Source organism: Zalophus californianus, chromosome 2 (assembly GCF_009762305.2).
Source record: "Zalophus californianus isolate mZalCal1 chromosome 2, mZalCal1.pri.v2, whole genome shotgun sequence".
Classification (NCBI taxonomy): Eukaryota; Metazoa; Chordata; class Mammalia; order Carnivora; family Otariidae; genus Zalophus; species Zalophus californianus.
This window is the reverse complement of record NC_045596.1, coordinates 78,712,962-78,732,361: the sequence shown is the minus strand read 5'-3', so window position 1 is coordinate 78,732,361 and position 19,400 is coordinate 78,712,962.

Genomic DNA, 19,400 nt, shown 5'->3' with positions numbered 1-19,400 from the left:
CCTACATACATACATACATACATACAATAAAAATAAATAAATAAAAAACAAAACAAAAACAAAAACAAAAACAATGTGGCCCAGCTTGGGCCGGCCTGCCCATGGCCCCTACAACACCTAAACCATTGTCTAAAGTATACCCATTATGTGCAATGACTTTTATTAATCAGTCCCTAATAGCCTTGAAATTATCGATATAATCATCTGCTAATTTCTAGGCATGAACATTAAAGGACAATTATAAACATTATATACTCATTTTAATTTCTCTAATAACATTTATCAACTACTTAGATTTTCCTTGAATCTGACTTTTTGTTCAGATAGTAGGAATATTTCTTTAACTTGCCTGATAACCTTTTAATGTATAGAGAGTGAACATACCAAATTCATTTTAATAGAAAATTATTTTCAGAACATTATTTCACTCATTTTCCTATAGGTTTATTTGAAGTCAAACAAAAGAAGAAATTATTTACTTCAATAACTTAGAAGTAAACCATGTCCAGCTACAAACAGACGGCTTTGTAAGAGTTCATTAAAGAGAATACTTTCTTTCCAGAAACAAATCTTACAAATTTGCATTGTTTTAATGAAAAAAATACCTTTTTTTTTTTAAAATTATCAGTTTCCTCAAAAAGAGACTGACCCCTCCATATACACCTTAGGATCATCCTAATAACAATACAATTAATATTTTGTCCTACAAAAAGTACTTTTTAATCATTTATATCCTAAGTGGTTTTATAGATTTGTAGTTGTACTCTTCAAGAAAGTTAAGGAAAAAAAAAATGCAATACTCTTTCCTCATTTATTTTTTTTTAACCAGTAACCCTAGGAGATTATTCTCTGCTGACACTATGCTCAGTCCTGAGTGTAGAGTGCCAAGAAAAATAGAAAGTCAAATGGAGAGCAGAGTATTGTGTTCTACAAGGAGTAAAAAACAAACAAACAAACAAACAGGTGCAGTAAAGGAAAATAAGAGATACAGAGGTAAGCTAATGCTTAGGAGGTAAGCTAAAGCTTCAATAAGTAGTTTGGGCATCTAAGGAAAGAATCAGAGAAAGAACCATTCTGGGCAAAGTGAACAGCCTATGCAAAGTTCTACGTTGAGCAAGCGTTTTGAATGGTTGAAGAAACTGAAAGAAGGCCAGGATAAAAAAGATTAAGTGAGGGGCAATGGAGCACAAAATCAGGTTGGAGAAGGAAATGTGTAGGAAACCTTAAATTCAACAGTTGTTTATTGCTGTTTTATTTTTAATATCTGTGTACCTACCTCTGTCATCATTTTATAAATTAAAAAATAAAAGAGAGAGAGAAAAAGAGAATTAGTGGTAACATCCTTTCTCCTTCCAGGCCCTTAGAGTACAAATCAAGCTTCAGGAGGACTTTGGGAGCAATTTGTTCTTTTTCTGAATGAAAACATGCGTTACTTTGTTGGATGGGCTCAGGAATCTATCAGCATCATCACGCTGATTGCCTAAAACCTGAGCAAATCAGTACCTAGCCCATGACCTACAAAGCTTGGCTCACTTTTAAGACTTGCTGTATAAGTTCTGAAATGGATGTTTATTTGGTGATTGCTTTCTCCATTTCTGGTGTCCAATGTTTGAATTGCTTCTATTATTCCTCTTTCTATATTGCAAGATTACTAGTGTGTGTTTGCTTGATTGTATGTACTTATGTTGTACCTGAACAACCTACCAAGGATTTATCCGGTACTGTTTTCCTTCTGAGAATGAACTGTAATTACCTTCTGCAAAGTCAATTATTACTTCTCATACAATTGGTTTCTTCTAGAAGTCAGTTTGGGGGTTGACCCTTATAATATTATGAATCTGGGAAAGAGAGCCATGGGAATATCATGGGAAAGAAAGCCATCAAAAGTGGCCCTGAGTACTGCCTCTTTATTGGCTACCTGTAACTAACTATGCTCCCTTCCCATTTCACAGTATCTGTGCTCAGTTAATAAAACACTCAGACTATATCACTTATCAACTTACTCGTTTCTGCCCTCTCTTTGCGCTTCTTAAAAGAATACACAGCACTTAGCAGTTTGATCCACAACTACTTCTCATGGCTTCAAGTACTGCCAGTCCTTACCTACGTTAAACCCTCATCACATTCAAATGTCTGACAGCCTCCATTGCATTTCGTGGGATGAACTGCAAAAGCCCATTCACTCAGATCGAGGGGAGGCAGCAAAGAGTCATGTTGTGTGGTGCCCAAGACTGGCGTCTTGTGAAACTTAAATTCTCAGAGGTCCTGTTCTGAAGTGTTTGGATTCCAAGGGTCTTATATCCAGTCCTGATTTTTTTTTTTTTTTTTTTTTTTTTTAGACATCAAAGACAGGATCTAATACAGAGCTCCAGACCACACAGATCTCCAGGACTTTAGAAAGAGGCAAGATGAATTATTGTATTTATTTTTTTCTTCACCAGATGTGCTCCATAGAGACAGAGAGTATCTGGTTCACCAGGTTAGGTGGGCTTTATCAAGTGAGAGAAAACCCAGAAAACTTAAAAATTATAGTGTATTTTTCTTCCATGTTATAGAATACTCATGCTATATTAGTCTATTAGATAGTGTATTTTTCTTCCATGTTATAGAATACTTTCTTGTTATATTAGTCTGTGACTGGTACAGTGGCTTCACAACGGTTGTGGGAACCAAGGCTTTTTTGATCTTGCTGCTTGGCCATTCTCAGTACTGGTAATACACTTAATGGTCCAATATGTCTACTTGAGCTCCAGCTATCTCAACATTCCAGTTAGCAGAAGGAGCAAGAGACAAAGAAAGATGATCTTTCTTCCTGGAGGCTATAAGCCCAGCTGAAACCCAGGAATTATTTTACTACAAAGCAAGGGGACACAGATATTCAACACTGTGTCCCATCATCTTGCACAGTATCTAGCACATAAATATACCCACTGAGCTAATATTGTGTGAATTTATGTTCCAGCTGCATCAAGCATGTTATCTCATTAAAACCTCACAGCAATCCTCTGAATCATGCTTTCTGTTAACTGTTTCAGAGAGGAGGAAACAGAAGCCCAGAAAATGTAAGAGACTTGCCTATAATCATGCACTGAAGTAGAATTACAGCCCTAACCTTGAACACTAAAGACATTCCATGTATCTCAAGAGTAATGACAGTTTTTTATAGCTTTATATGGAATCTGCCATGGAAACTGCCTGCATCTGTGTCTGTTCTCATTGTTCCTGGATGGAAACTGCTTTTAAGAAATCTACGTATTATACGTTCTTGTTCCTGCCCTTCTTGGCCTACTAATTTGCCAACCTGGGGCTATCAACAGCTTTTGCATCTGTGCAGTTCTCATAATTTTTTTCTAAACTGAGTTGAAGAGTTAAAATCACATAGATAGAGATGTTTAAATGATGTCGGTGCTGGTGCTGGGCCATCTACATATGGACCTATGATTCATGCCTATTCTTTGCATCAAAATATAGACTGGACATAATTTTTATCTATGATATTTATTAAATAACTCCAATGATGTTACACAGAAATCCTGAACTTAGAATAGTTACCTAACAGGAACCTATAAAACTGAGATTACTGTCCTATATCTGAGGTTATGTGGCAGAGAAAAAAATCAGGGAAATTATATCTCTGAGTTTCCATTCTTTCATTTAGTTCATTGAGCCATCTGGCTCCCTTAATTTCCACCCACTACTTGAAATATGTGTTTATAGAAATAAATATGAAACTGCAACTAAAGTAATATGAAAACTGCAAATGCAAAAACATGATACTGACAAATACAAAAGTCTGTGTTCTAAAAGCCATTAATTACTCCATTAACACTAGCTTCAATTGTTAGGAGTTTATAACCTCACTGAAAATATATATATGTTCATGGGTAGACCACTATCATAATAAGTTCATTAATTTTTAAATCCCTTGCCAGTGAATATAATACTTTTCTTTTAGATGAACATTTTATATCATTCTTTGAGTGAAAATTTCATTAAATGAAAAAAAATGGAAGTCAATAAAATAAATTCCTATTTGTACATTTAAGTACTTTAAGTACATAAAGAGACTTTCTCTTTTGGAGTAAAGGCTTTCGGAGTGGTCATATTCTTTTTTTAAGGTGCCATTCTGGTAAAGTTGAAATCTTTTTTGTTTTCTTTAGTTTTGAGAAATTAGACCTACATATCTAGGTAGCTTCAATTTCTACTAGGATTTTTGTTGTTGTTGTTGTTGTTTTAAGATTTTATTTATTTATTTGACAGAGAGAGACACAGCAAGAGAGGGAACACAAGCAAGGGGAGTGGGAGAGAGAGAAGCAGGCTTCCCGCGTAGCAGGGAGCCCAATGTGGGGCTCGATCCCAGGACCCTGTGATCATGACCTGAGCAGAAGGCAGAGGCTTAACGACTGAGCCACCCAGGCACACCTCTACTAGGATGTTTTAATAGTAGAAGAGAGTTCTATGCTTCTGTATAGAGTCACTGGTAAACATAGTAAGAACATTGATAAATATAATAATGAAAATAATTTTAGCCAAGATTGAGCAATGTGTTAGGTAATAGCACCAAGAAAACACAAAGTATACACACAAACATGCAGGCATGCACACACACACACACGTATACACACACACACACACACACACATAATTCTGTGCTGTCTTCGAAACCATTTACTAATGTAGTACTTTTGAATGTTGTTAGTCTTCTAGTTATATAGAAGACTTTTTGCTTCAATCTACCAATCTTCCAATCTACTGAAAAAAACGAAAGGACCTTGAAAATGTTCTTTCATTGGTGAGGTAGAGGTGCTTTTTGGATACCACCTGGAAGCTGCAGACATATTTATGTCTGAATAATACTCTACCATATGAATTTTTGTGGTAGGGTGGTATAAAAAAAGGGTGAATAGGTGATGACTCCTCTTAAAAATTTCACTGTCTACTTAGAAAATATAAACAAATACATTAAAATACAAAATGGCAAGTGCTTTGTTAATTACTTTCAGTTATCATGAAGAACTGTTAGTAACACTGATTGAGCACCATAAAGGGCACCCTTTTCTATGTAAAGAGATATAAGAGAAATAACAAGAAACTAGGGACCAAGTACGTATATACACAAAGAATTCAACACAGTGATTTGAACAAACTTAAATATATTCCTTTGCTATAAAACTCCTCAGAACTGCTAACATACTAATTTACACCACGTAACTCCAGACTTAGTGTGAAGTATCTGCACTCCCTCCCTCTTAAAAAAATATGTTTGTTTGTTTGTTTGTTTATAGAACTGTTGAGGCTATTGTTCCACAGACTAGAGAAACACAGAGACTATGAAAAACGCTTAAGTCCTTTGTCTCCTTAGAAAATTCCTAAATTCGGTATTTTAAAATGGACTAATATTCATTTTAACATACTTTATAAAATTTAGTCCATTTATTAAAAAATTATAATAGTCTTATGCCTTAATTTTGAAAGCTTAAAAATGTTGAGTGTTTACTGAAGCTTTTATTTTCTTTTGAAATTTATTTCCAGGCTGCATAACTCTAAAGTTGTAGATATTTCAGATCCTTGACAGCCTAAATAGTATGAATTTAGGAAACATTAATTATTATTTGGGAAGAAACAATAATTTTCCCTCATAATAACTAATAGAAAACAAAATAGAAGTTATAGACAAAGTAAAATTTTAAAAAATCTTGGATTAAATAGTGTCTATAATGTGTCATTATTATTCTTCCTTTGCCTTAAGGGCTGGCAAAAAGGTAAATATTCAAATCACATTAAGAACATACTTCTGTGTAATGTAACTTAGAAGAATGTCATAGAAATGTCCCAAACATGTGCATTATGGTGAAATTTTATTTTTATTTATTTTTTTTTAAAGATTTTTATTTATTTATTTGACAGAGAGAGACACAGCGAGAGAGGGAACACAAGCAGGGGGAGTGGCAGAGGGAGAAGCAGGCTTTCCACCAAGCAGGGATCCCGATGCTGGGCTCGATCCCAGGACCTGGAATCATGACATGAGCTGAAGGCAGACGCTTAACCACTGAGCCACCCAGGTGCCCCATTATGGTGAAATTTTTAATTTTTTATTTTAAGTTGGCAAATATATTTTTTTCTCTTCCCTGATCTGGAATGATTTCATAAAGTAATTACCTTATTATTAGAATTTATGGGTCATTCAATTTCATCCAATTTATCTTTTAAAAATGTATTTTCTTGTGAACGTGTATCCACTGGGAAAGATAATGAATGGTCCAAATTTTGAATTACTGATCTCAAATATTTCAAGGTCAACTTTGGAAAATAAGTATTAGTAAAAGTTTTACATATCATTAATAAATACTAAGCAATCACCTACTCTTGTGTAGTAGAGATTGACCTCACTGCTAAAACCAAATCATAAATTGCCAACATCCCCCAACTTAGACCAGTGGTTCTCAGTGACAAGTGAGGCCAGGGTTGCTGTTAACAATCCTGCAATGTACATGACAGACCCCATCAGCAAAGAATAATCCGCTTCAATGTCATTAATGCCAAGGTTAAGAAACCTTGCCATAGACAATGCTAGCTGGATGTACTGCAAGCATTTCAATCACACAACTAAAAGCAAACTTACTTTCTTCCCAAAACTCTGTTTTTGATAGTACTCTCATCATTCATTAAGATTTAAAACCTCAGAGTCAATTGTAAGAACTACCTCTCTGTTTCTCTCAATAAAAACCCTGTCAGATCAGATTCAACCACCACAACAGCTCCCCTATGCATCTTCCATTCTCCCTTGTAGAGAACCGCTGCACACCCACGGACTATGCCATAACTTCTCTAATTGCTGGTACTTCTTATTTTTGCCCTCTCCCTGCTCACAATTCTTACTTCTTTCCTCCATCCCTGCTCACACTTATTTCTTTCTTCCCTCATATTTATCCCTAATCTTCCTAGAATACCATGCAAATTATCTCACTCATCCACTCATGATTATTTAATAATTAAGCATTGTCTAAATTGCAAAAGATAAAACCTTGATTTTTAATAGCCTCTCCCCTCTTTAGTCCTAATTTTGACCACTACTTCATCTGTGATACTCACCTCAGACAAAATAATCTATGCAAGTCACTATACCCCCAATGCAATTTTTCTCAGGCTTTTCTCTATCTGTATTTCTAATCCATCTATAACTTCCAAATAGCAAAATACTCCTGACATTCAAAAATCATCACCCAATTGACATAGATGGAAGAGATTTCCTTCTACACAACACTTTTTTTTAAAGATTTTATTTATTTATTCATGAGAGAGAGAGAGAGAGAGAGAGAGAGAGGCAGAGGGAGAAGCAGGCTCCCAAGGAGAAGGAAGCCCGACGTGGGACTCAATCCCAGGACCCTGGGATCATGACCTGAGCCGAAGGCAGACGCTTAACCATCTGAGCCACCCAGGCGCCCCTCTACACAACACTTTTGTAACACATTCTTCTTTATTTATGTATGTAATAGCATTATTCATTTCTTGTATTCCTTTCTAGACCATAAGCTTCTCAAGAGCTGGCATATATTTTAATTATTTCTTTTTTATTTTGAGGGAAATTATAGATTCACATGAAGTTTTGAGAAATAATACAGAAAGATCTAATTGATCTTTTATAGAGTTTTGCAAATTATGACACTTTGTGAAACTTTAGTACAATATAATCAGGGTATTGACATTGATATGATATACTGATCTTACACAGATGGCCCCATTTTTGTTGTATTTACCTGTATGTTTGTGCCTGTGCGTATCTAATTCTGCAAAATTTTATTAAATGTGCAGTTGTTTATTCATTACTATAATCAAGATACAGAATCCTTGCATTGCCACAAGAATTCCTCATGTGGCCCGATAATACCCAACTTCCCTTAACTTCCGCCCTCCTCTCTACCCATCCTCCCTATGGGAGTGCTGACAATACTGACTCTATCATTGGCCCTCCATCTTGTTCATGTTTCCTCAGTGAACTCTCCTGGGGCTATGTGTCCAGGCCTTGGGTATTAACATGCATACCCTAGAAATGCCTGCCAAGGTTGGGATATGGGGAAGCTTTGTTTTCACCTTCCATGAATCTGTTAGAGATAATGAAGTCTTGCCCCTTCCTAATGCACAGGTGGTGCCAAAAGATCTAATTAAAGATTAGCTTCCAATTAAGTGCAGGCAAACATTTTGAGGTGCATGTGAACGCTTTGATCTCATTACAATGCCTCCTGCTCTATAAAATCTGCAGACTAAAGTCTGGGCTTTGTGGGGAGTAACAACGCAGCTGCCGTGGATCATCCTCCACTGGATCACCCTGTCAGTAAGTTATCCTGAATAAAACTCTTTATCAACTGTATGGAGTGTCCTGATTCTTTTTCTAATCTCAAAGTGCCTTCTCAGTTTGGGGGATACTTTACTCTCCCTCCTCTACCTTCTAACTCTCCCACACACACATACACTCTTGTCCCTAATCCCTGGCAATCACTAACATATTTTTGATTTCTGTAATTTTGCCTTTTCAATGTTATTAATGTTGAATTGTTGAGTAGTACAGCCTTTTGTGATGGGCTTTTCCATTTAGCATAGTTCCCTGGAGATTGGTCTAAATTATTAAGTATGTAAGTAGTGGAGTCCTTTTTATTGCCGGTTGGTATTTCATGGTATGGATGTACCATTGTTTAACTATTCACCCATTAAAGGACATCTGGATTGTTCAGTTTTGTGCAATCATGAATAAAGTTGCTATGAACATTCATGTACAGATATTTGTATGATTACAAATACCCATTTCTCAGGAATAAATGCCCAAGGAAACAGTTGCTGGATCATAGGGAAATTGCATGTGTACTTATTTAAGAAATTGCAAGACGTTTGCCAGAATGGCTGTACCATTTTATATTCCCATCACAAATGTACGACTCAAAACATTTATTTTGATAAGGTTCATTTTATCAAATTTTTCTTTTATTAGTCATAACTTTGGTTTTAAGTCTAAGAACTCTTGGTCCATACTTACATTCTGAAAATATTCTCCATGTGAATTTTTAAGTTTTATATTTTATGCTTTACATTTAAATCTATGATCCATTTGACTTAATTTTTGGCATAATATATGAAGTTTAGGCTCAGGTTTATTTTTTAATTTATGGATGACTTATTGCTTAATTGCTTCATCAAGTTCCATTTAAAGGTCTATCCTTCCTTCAAGTAATTGCTTTTGCACCTTTGCCAAAGTCAATTGGGCATGTTGCTATGGGTTTGTTTCTGGGTTCCCTATTGTGTTTCATTGATGTATGTGTCTACCATTCCAACAATACTGTATACAATTTGGATTGCTATACCTAATAGTAAGCCTTGATATTGAATAGAGTGATTCTTCTTTTTCAACATTGATTGAACTACGCCGGAGCCTGTGCTTTTCCATATAAACTTGGAATAAGCTTGCCTATGTTTACAAAAATTTTTATGTGGATTTTGATAGCAATTGCGTTAAATCTGTGGATCAATTGGGGGAGAATTGACATCTTTGAACCATGGACTTAGCACATCTCTCCATTTATTTATGTTTCTTGATTATTTTCATTTTTTATGATTTATATTTTAAAATATATATTTATATTTTTGTGTTCAAGTATACAGACACTGGATATGCTTTACTAAGTTTATACATAAATATTTCATTTTAAGGAACAATTATAAATAGTTTTGTGTTTTCAGTTTTGGTTTTTTACAGTATTACTGTTGTTATGTAGAAGTGAACCTGATAATTATATATTGATGTATCCTGCAACCTGTTTAACTTATGTATTAGTTCTAGGAGTTTCTGTAAATTCCTTGGATTTTCAATGTAGACAATCATGCCATCTGCAGATAGGGACAGTTTTATTTTTTCCTTTCTAATCTATTTGTCTTTCAGGTTTAATTTTTCTCGACTTGTTGCAGTGGGTAGAAGTTTTAGGACAATATCAAATAAGAACAAGAATAGGCATTTTCTTTGTTCTTTTTTTTCGTTTTATTTAAATTCAAGTTAGTTAACATACAGTGTATTATTAACTTCAGGGTAGAATTTAGTGATTCATCAGTTGCATATAACACTTAGTGCTCATTACATCAAGTGCCCTCCTTAATGCCCGTCACCCAACTACCCCATCCCTCCACCCACCTCCCCTCCAGCCACCCTCAGTTTGTTCTGTATAGTTAAGAGTTTCTTATGATTTGTCTCCCTCTCTGTTTTTATCCTATTTTATTTTTCCTTCCCATCCCCTATGTTCGTCAGTTTTGTTTCTTAATTTCTGCATATGAGTGAAATCATATGGTATTTGTCTCTCTCTGATGCCTTGTTCCTGATCTTAGGGAAAAAACATTCGGTCTTTTACCATTAAGTATGATGATTCTTTGGCAAATATTCTTTATCAAGTTGAGGTAGTTCTTTTTATCCCTAACTTGCAGTATTTTTTATCATGAAAGGGTTTGGGACTTGGCAAATGTTTTTTCTTTATCAATTTATATGATCGCGTAATTTTTCTAATTTAGCTTGCTACATGGTGAATTACATTGACTTTTTTTTATTACGTTATGTTAATCACCCTACATTACATCATTAGTTTTTGATATAGTGTTCCATGATTCATTATTTGTGTATAACACCCAGTGCTCCATTCAGTACATGACCTCTTTAATACCCATCATCAGGCTAACCCATCCCCCTACCCCCTCCCCTCTAGAACCCTCAGTTTGTTTCTCAGAGTCCATAGTCTCTCGTGGTTCGTCTCCCCCTCTGATTCCCCCCACTTCATTTTTCCCTTCCTGATATCTTCTTTTTTTTTTCACATATAATGTATTATTTGTTTCAGAGGTACAGGCCTGCGATTCAACAGTCTCACACAATTCACAGCGCTCACCATAGCACATACATTGACTTTTTTTTAATTTTTTATTGTTATGTTAATCACCGCATATTACATAATTTGTTTTGGTGTAGTATTCCATGATTCATTGTTTGTTCATAACACCCAGTGCTCCATGCAGAATGTGCCCTCTTTAATACCCATCACCAGGCTAACCCCTCCCCCTACCCTCCTCCCCTCCAGAAACCTCAGTTTGTTTTTCAGAGTCCATCATCTCTCCTGGTTCGTCTCCCCCTCTGACTTACTCCCCTTCATTCTTCCCCTCCTGCTATCTTCTTCTTTTTCTTTTTTCTTAAAATATGTTGCGTTATTTGTTTCAGATCTGTGATTCAACAGTCTTACACAATTCACAGCGCTCACCGTAGCACATATCTTCCCCAATGTCTATCACCCAGCCACCCCCTCCCTCCCACCCCCGACCACTCCAGCAACCCTCAGTTTGTTCCTGAGATTAAGAATTCCTCATATCAGTGAGGTCATACGATACGTGTCTTTCTCTGATTGACTTATTTCACTCAGCATAACACCCTCCAGTTCCATCCACGTCGTTGCAAATGGCAAGATCTCATTCCTTTTGATGGCTGCATAATATTCCATTGTGTATATATACCACATCTTCTTTATCCATTCATCTGTCGATGGACATCTTGGCTCTTTCCACAGTTTGGCTATCGTGGACATTGCTGCTATAAACATTGGGGTGCACATACCCCTTCGGGGCCCTACATTTGTATCTTTGGGGTAAATACCCAGTAGTGGAATTGCTGGATCGAATGGTAGCTCTAATTTCAACTGTTTGAGGAACCTCCATACTGTTTTCCAGAGGGGTTGCACCAGCTTGCATTCCCACCAACAGTGTAGGAGGATTCCCCTTTCTCCACATCCCCGCCAACATCTGTCGTTCCCTGACTTGTTAATTTTAGCCATTCTGACGGGTGTGAGGTGGTATCTCATTGAGGTTTTGATTTGGATTTCCCTGATGCCGAGCGATGTTGAGCACTTTTTCATGTGCCTGTTGGCCATTTGGATGTCTTCTTTGGAAAAATGTCTGTTCATGTCTTCTGCCCATTTCTTGATTGGATTATTTGTTCTTTGGGTGTTGAGTTTGATAAGTTCTTTATAGATTTTGGATACTAGCCCTTTATCTGATATGTCATTTGCAAATATTTTCTCCCATTCTGTCGGTTGTCTCATACATTGACTTTTAAATGTCGAACAAGTCTTGCTTGCACACCTGGAATAAATTCTACTTGATCAAGGTGGATATGTCTTTCTACACATTGTTAGATTTGTTTTTAATTTTTTAAATATTTTTGTGGCTAAGTTTATGAGGGATATTAGACAGTAGTTTCCTCTCTCTCTCTCCTTCCCTCTTCCCCATCTCGCTTCCTTTCTTTCTTCCTTCCAACCTTTCCTTCTTTAAATCCTTCTCTCTCTCTCAATCTTTCTTTCTTTTTCTTTATTTTGTATTGCCTTTGTCTGACTTTTCTATCAGGATAATGATGAGCTCATGAAATGAATCCAGATATATCCTCTCCGCTTCTATTTTATAGAAAGAATTATATAGAGTCAGTGTTAATTCTGTTATAAATGTTTGGTAGAATTATCCAATGAATAATCTGGGCTCAGATTTTTTTTCAGTATTTCCATTACAAATTCAATTTCTTTAAGGATCATAAAAAAACAATTTAGCTTATCTATTTCATCTTGCTTGAATATTAGTAGTTTATGAATTTTGAAATATTGGTCCATTTTTTATAAGTTTTTGAATCTATTAGCATAAAATTATCCCTACTATTGACTTAATATTCTTTTATAGACTTCAATATCTCTAGTGAAATCTTCAGTTTTAATTCCTGATATTGGTGATTTGTGTCTTCTCTTTTTTTATTTTTGTCTGTGAAGTGTAATGAATCAGTATTTTGTTTCCTTTGGGTAAATACCTAGGGGTGCTATTGCTGGGTCATAGGATAGTTCTGTTTTTAACTTTTTGAGGAACTCAAAACTTTCCAGAATGGCTGCACTAGTTTGTATTCCCACCAAATAGTGTAAAGGGTTACCCTTTCTCCACATCACACCAACACTTTTTTTTTCCCTGACTTGTTAATTTTAGCCATTCTGACAGGTGTGAGGTGGTATATTTCTTATTGTGGTTTTGATCTGTATTTCATTGATGCTGAGTGATATTGAGCATCTTTTCATGTGTCTGTTCAACACCTTAACTCTTAACAAACTATAGAACTATTGAACAGAAAATCAGCAATGATATAGAAGATCTAAAGAAGGCAATCCACCAAAAGGACCTAATTGACATATGTAGAAACGCCATTCAGTAAGAATGAAATTACATATTTTTCTCAAGTGTACATGGAAATTTCACTAAGAAAGGCCATATCTTGAGCAAAAAAAAACCTGAATTGATTTCATACAAGCTGTGTAAAGTAAATCAATCTAGAAATCAGTGACAGAAAGACGGCAATAGCACTACTAGGTATTTACCTAAAGGAAACAAAATACTGATTTGTTTCAGTTTTCTTACCTTGTTATAGGTTATTTAAACTCTTTTTGGAATTCCATCTTGATTTATTTATGGTGTTTTTGAGTATACTTCTTTGTATATGTTTCTTTTTTATTGTATTTATTAAACATTTTTTACATATATTAAAATTCAAATTACCATGTTTATAGGTCACCAAAGTCCTTCTAAATAATGGTATCAGAATAAAATATATCATGTTTGATTCAGAAGACCTAGAATCTAACAACATATCTTTTTTTTAATTTAAATTCAATTGGCCAACATATAATACATCATTAGTTTCAGATATAGAGTACAATAATTCATCAGTTGCATATAACACCCAGTGTTCATTATGTCACGTGCCCTCCTTAATGCCCACCACCCAATTACCCCATCCCCCCACCCACCTCCCCTCCAGCAACCCTCAGTTTGTTTCCTGTAGTTAAGAGTCCCTCATGGTTTATCTCCATTTCTGATTTCTTCCCATTCAGTTTTCCCTCCCTTCCCCTGTGATCCTCTGCACTGTTTCTTATATTCCACTTATGAGAGAAACCATGTGATAATTGTCTTTCTCTGTTTGACTTATTTTTCTCAGCATAATACCCTTCGGTTCCATCTATGTTATTGTAAATGGTAAGATCTCATCCTTTCTAAAATTGCTGAGTAATATTCCATTATCTATATATACCACATCTTCTTTATCCATTTCTCTGTTGATGGACGTCTGAGCTCTTTCCATAGTTTGGCTATTGTGGACCTTGCTGCTATAAACATTGTGGTGCAGGTGTCCCTTTGGATCACGGCATTGATATCTTTGCAGTAAATACCTAGTGGTGCGATTGCTGGGTTGTAGGGTAGCTTTATTTTTAACTTCTTAAGGAAACTCTATACTCTTTTCCAAAGTGGCTGCACCAGCTTGCATTCCCACCAACAGTGTAAGGGGGTTCTCCTTTCTCTGCATCCTCACCAACAATTTTTTCCCTGACTTATTAATTTTAGCCATTCTGACTGGTGTGAGGTGGTATCTCATTATGATTTTGATTTTTATTTCCCTGATGCTGAGTGATGTTGAGCATTTTTCATGTGTCTGTTATCCATTTGGATATCTTCTTTGCAGAAATGTCTGCTCATGTCTTCTGCCTATTTCTTGACTGGATTATTTGTTTTTGGGTGTTGAGTTTGATAAGTTCTATATAGATCTTGCATACTAGCCCTTTATCTGATATGTCATTTACAAATACCTTCTCCCATTATGTTGGTTGTCTTTTAGTTTTGTTGACTATTTCCTTTGCTATGCAAAAGATTTCTATCTTGATGAAGTCCCAATAGTTCATTTTTGCTTTTGTTTCCCTTGCCATTGGAGATGAGTCTAGCAAGAAGTTGCTGTGGCCAAGGTCACAGAGGTTGCTGCCTGTGTTCTCTTCTAGGATTTTGATGGGTTCCTATCTCACATTTAGGTCTTTCAACCATTTTCAGCTTATCTTTGTATATGATATAAAAAAATGGTCCTGTTTCATTCTTCTACATGTGACTGTCCAATTTTCCCAACACCATTTGTTGAAGAGACTGTTTTTTTTCCACTGGATATTTTTTCCTGCTTTGTTGAAGATTAGTTGACCATAGAGTTGAGGGTCCATTTCTGGGTTCTCTATTGTGTTCCATTGATCTATGTGTTTGTTTTTGTGCCAGTACTGCACTGTCTTGATGATTACAGCTTTGTAATAGAACTTGAAGTCCAGAATTGTTATGCCACCAGCTTTGGTTTTCTTTTTGAACATACCTCTGGCTATTTGGGGTCTTTTCTGGTTCCCTACAAATTTTAGGATTATTTGTTCCATTTCTTTGAAAAAAGTTGATGGTATTTTGATAGCAATTGTATTGAATGTGTAGATTGCTCTGGGTAGCATACACATTTTCACGATATTTGTTCTTCCAATCCATGAGCATGGAACGTTTTTCCATTTCTTTGTGTCTTCCTCAATTTCTTTCATGAGTGTTTTACAGTTTTTAGAGTACAGATCCTTTACTTTTTGGTTAGGTTTATTCCTAGGTATCTTATGGGTTTTGGTGCAATTGTAAATGGGATCGATTCCTTAATTTCCCTTTCTTCTGTTTCATTGTTAGTGTATTTAGAAATGTAACTGATTTCTTTACATTGATTTTTTATGTTTCCTACTGGTTTCTGTGTGTATTACAATAGACATATGCTGCTTGTCATAGCATACTGGTATAATATTTTACCACCTCAAATAAATTATAGACATCTTACTTGCAATTTGATCCCTTTACCTTCCCCAATTTTAAATACCATCGTCTAAATATCAGGAATTGCTGTATTTTTGTTGGAATTATCAAATATGATTTATAACACCCATGAGAAAAAGGATAGTCTATTGGATGTATTTATATTTCTGCTACCTTATCAGCAGCACTCCCAGGTGATGCCTCTTGCTGGTACTGTTAAGTTTACCTGTTGTTTTTGACAGTACTTCCAAGAGATCCAGGGCAGAAACAAGCCTATCTGGATTGCCTTCTCTTGATAAATTGGAAGTCGGGAAAGTCATGCCTACATTATCTTATTCTGGCTGGAAGTCACCCTGCTGCTCTGTTCTTCCTCAGTCTGTGATGCCTAGCCATTCTTATCTTCCTCTTTATGCAATTCAAAATTCTCACTTAGTTGTCTCTTACCTTGTTTCTAGGGCTTATATTTCACCTTTATGGGGAAGAGCAGGGGAAATCATATCTAGGTCATATTGTCTAGGTCAGAAGTATGACACGCTGTTTGGAAACCACCATTGCACCTTCTTTGTAATATACACCCAGAATGTATTTATGAAGTAAATGCATGAAGAAAACCTAACTACAATTTGTTGATGTCAAACCATAAATACTTCTTGAAAGTTACTATAAATGATAAGTTTTTGTTTTGTTAAAATTGATATTGTGGCTAAGAACAAAATAGAACTCTAGTCTACTGCTTTGTTTGCTTGTTTTCACACCTCTTAATGGATTCTAACTATTGCCCATTCATCATTGATATGCCTAGGTTAACTTATTTGATCTACTTATTGCTCAGTTACTAATCACAAGTGCTAGATACATCTCACAAGGGCTTGATCAAGACAAAACATCCTGGCAACAACTAAGTTGAATGTGGTCTTTGCTCATGGGATTGTAAAATCAAAAATATAGTCATGGATCCAAAGTCTGTAACACAAGAGATTGATGATAAGAAGACTGATTCTGCCTAGATTCAGATCATGTGTGCTAACATTACTCAGAAGGTCAGAAGCTGAAAAGGTCAGGAACATGTTGGAAGATTGAATATTCCAACTTATGAGAAGGGTTTCATACAGAGACCATATGTGCATCTCATTTCAACTGAGCACCAGGGACAGCAACAATTTCCACACAGGTCACCTTATACCTGGAACATGTATCAAATCTAATAGCTCATGTTCTGATAACAAAAATAACACTAAAATAATATTAATAAATACAATTGAAGGGATATGTTTCCAAACAGTTTGCTCCTTTAACCCCATCATTCCATGTTAATTAGCATAAAACATCAACTCTTTCAATTTATCACCAAGGGAAACATATTGCTAAGTAGTTTTGAATGTTTACAGTCTCACATTGCAAAATTGCAAACCTGCAGTGTCTTGTTTGTGTGTATTTTATATATTTTTTTTTCATTTACCCCAGTGATTAAATGATTTTCACAATTTAAAACATAAAATATAATCAAACAAAAATTACAAATAAGTTCAGTCTCCCTATGAAGGCGTTAAATGATTTTAATAAACATTTCATCCTAGCATTTGTAATGTTTTTGCTATAAAACCAGAGGTAACCTATGGTAGATAATGTTACTTCCTACTCTAGGAATCATAGTTTCCATCCCAAATTATAGAAGTATAAGTAAAAAGATTATGTAGGGCATATGCCATCAGTCTTGAAACTATCATATTATTTGGTGGTTTGCATGACAATCCTTAAATGTTACCTCATATTAGTGTATTCATTTGACTACTAAAATTGAGTATTCAATTAGATACCTTTTACAGTATATAGAATTAAATGTTATTCATCATTAAATGTTTTAGCAAATCCATTAGATTCTAATTATACTTTAATTGTACTCAATATCAGGTAAAGTGTGTGGTTTTCATTCGTCCATAACAAGGACTACATTAAAATCTTGCTGAAAAGGCACTCTCTTCGCATTTAACTCGTGTTTCAATAAAAATGTTGACTAGATATAAAAAATAAATTGTCTGATGGGAGGGATATTTTCGACTAGCAAGATTAAAAGAGGCTGAATTTAGCAAGTAGTACATATGTAATATAATGAGGCATTATACATGGTCTTTTCTATCTAGCTTAATTGGTTCAAGCACTCACTACAGACAGATTTCTCAATTTGGGAAAAGTAATTATGTTCTCATTACTAGCATAATACCCACCTAATAAAATTGTCCTGAGTCTCTTTTAATGCTTCACCAATTTGGGGGAAGGAAAAGAAAGTATCTTTCTAGAATTCCAGCTCTTCAAAAGTTAATAAATCCTCTGAAAATTGCTCCACACAATAGGAAAACCTCCGCTATCTCCAGAGAGTGCATTTTCTTCTACAAAAGTTTTCAAGATGCAAATCTAACAAATAATATTTTGTTTGTTAAACTGGGCGATTTATTTTGTCTTTGTAGCCACTAGCAGGTCCACATGGACTGAAGAATCCTTAACTGAAAACCTTTCCACATAAGTTATTCCAGACACCACTCTGATTACAGTTATTAGTTAAAACTTTGCAGGTACTTTTTATTTTTTTTATTTTTTTAAGATTTTATTTATTTATTTGAGAGAAAGAATGAGAGAGAGAGAGCACATGAGAGGGGGGAGGGTCAGAGGGAGAAGCAGACTCCCTGCGAGCAGGGAGCCCGATGTGGGACTCGATCCCGGGACTCCAGGATCATGACCTGAGCTGAAGGCAGTTGCTTAACCAACTGAGCCACCCAGGCGCCCTGCAGGTACTTTTTAATAATATACAAATGGTTTCTCTTCATTCTGGGATTTCAAATTAGACCCACGAAATATCATTTAAAACTGACATGATCCTGGAGCCCCGAGATGGAGTCCCATATTGGGTTCCCTGCCCGGTGGGGAGTCTTCTCCTCCCTCTGACCCTCCCTCCTCTCATGCTCTCTCTCTCTCATTATTTCTCTCTCTCAAATAAATAAAATCTTTAAAAAATTTAAAAAAAGTAAAACTGAAGACAAAAAATCTATGAAATAAACTGCATTTAGTATACTAATTAACTTAAACATATGCCTACCAAATGATATATAATATCAATATATAACTACAATGTTGTCTTGATATTAACAACCAAATACAACTCACCAAGATAAAAAGGAAAGTTTTATCTGTATATAACAATTCTTAATAAAGCTTCTCATTTTTTTTTTTTTAAATTTCACCTTATGTTAATTGCCTTAAATGTCCTCTGGTCACATCATTGCTCCAGAACTGATCTAAAAGCTGGAAAACTTCAGTTTTGTTTTTGCCTCAATAGTTCCAACTTCAGAATTCAGGTGTGCAATCTTCTTTCTTTGTTGCCAATTGTAGTGATAAGTGTATAATGCTTTGCAGTAATGTAATCAGCACAATGACAAAACTTAAGGAAATTAACTTCCCTATCTCTGCACTTTATGTAATAGTTTCTGTGATTCTGTTACCTGGGAAAGGCTTTTCTGAAGTGTTAGTTTCATGTGGCATGGTGGTGACTGCAATAGGAGATAAAGGTGGTTAAAGTCTATCTTTAGATTTAGAGAAAGATGCTTATCTCCTTGAGCTAGTATAACTTAGAAATTCCTTCACACTATGCAGAAGTCTAAAATTGTCTATACTACTCTGCAGTTTTCTCCATTAACTCTCCAATCTCATCAGTCATCATTTCT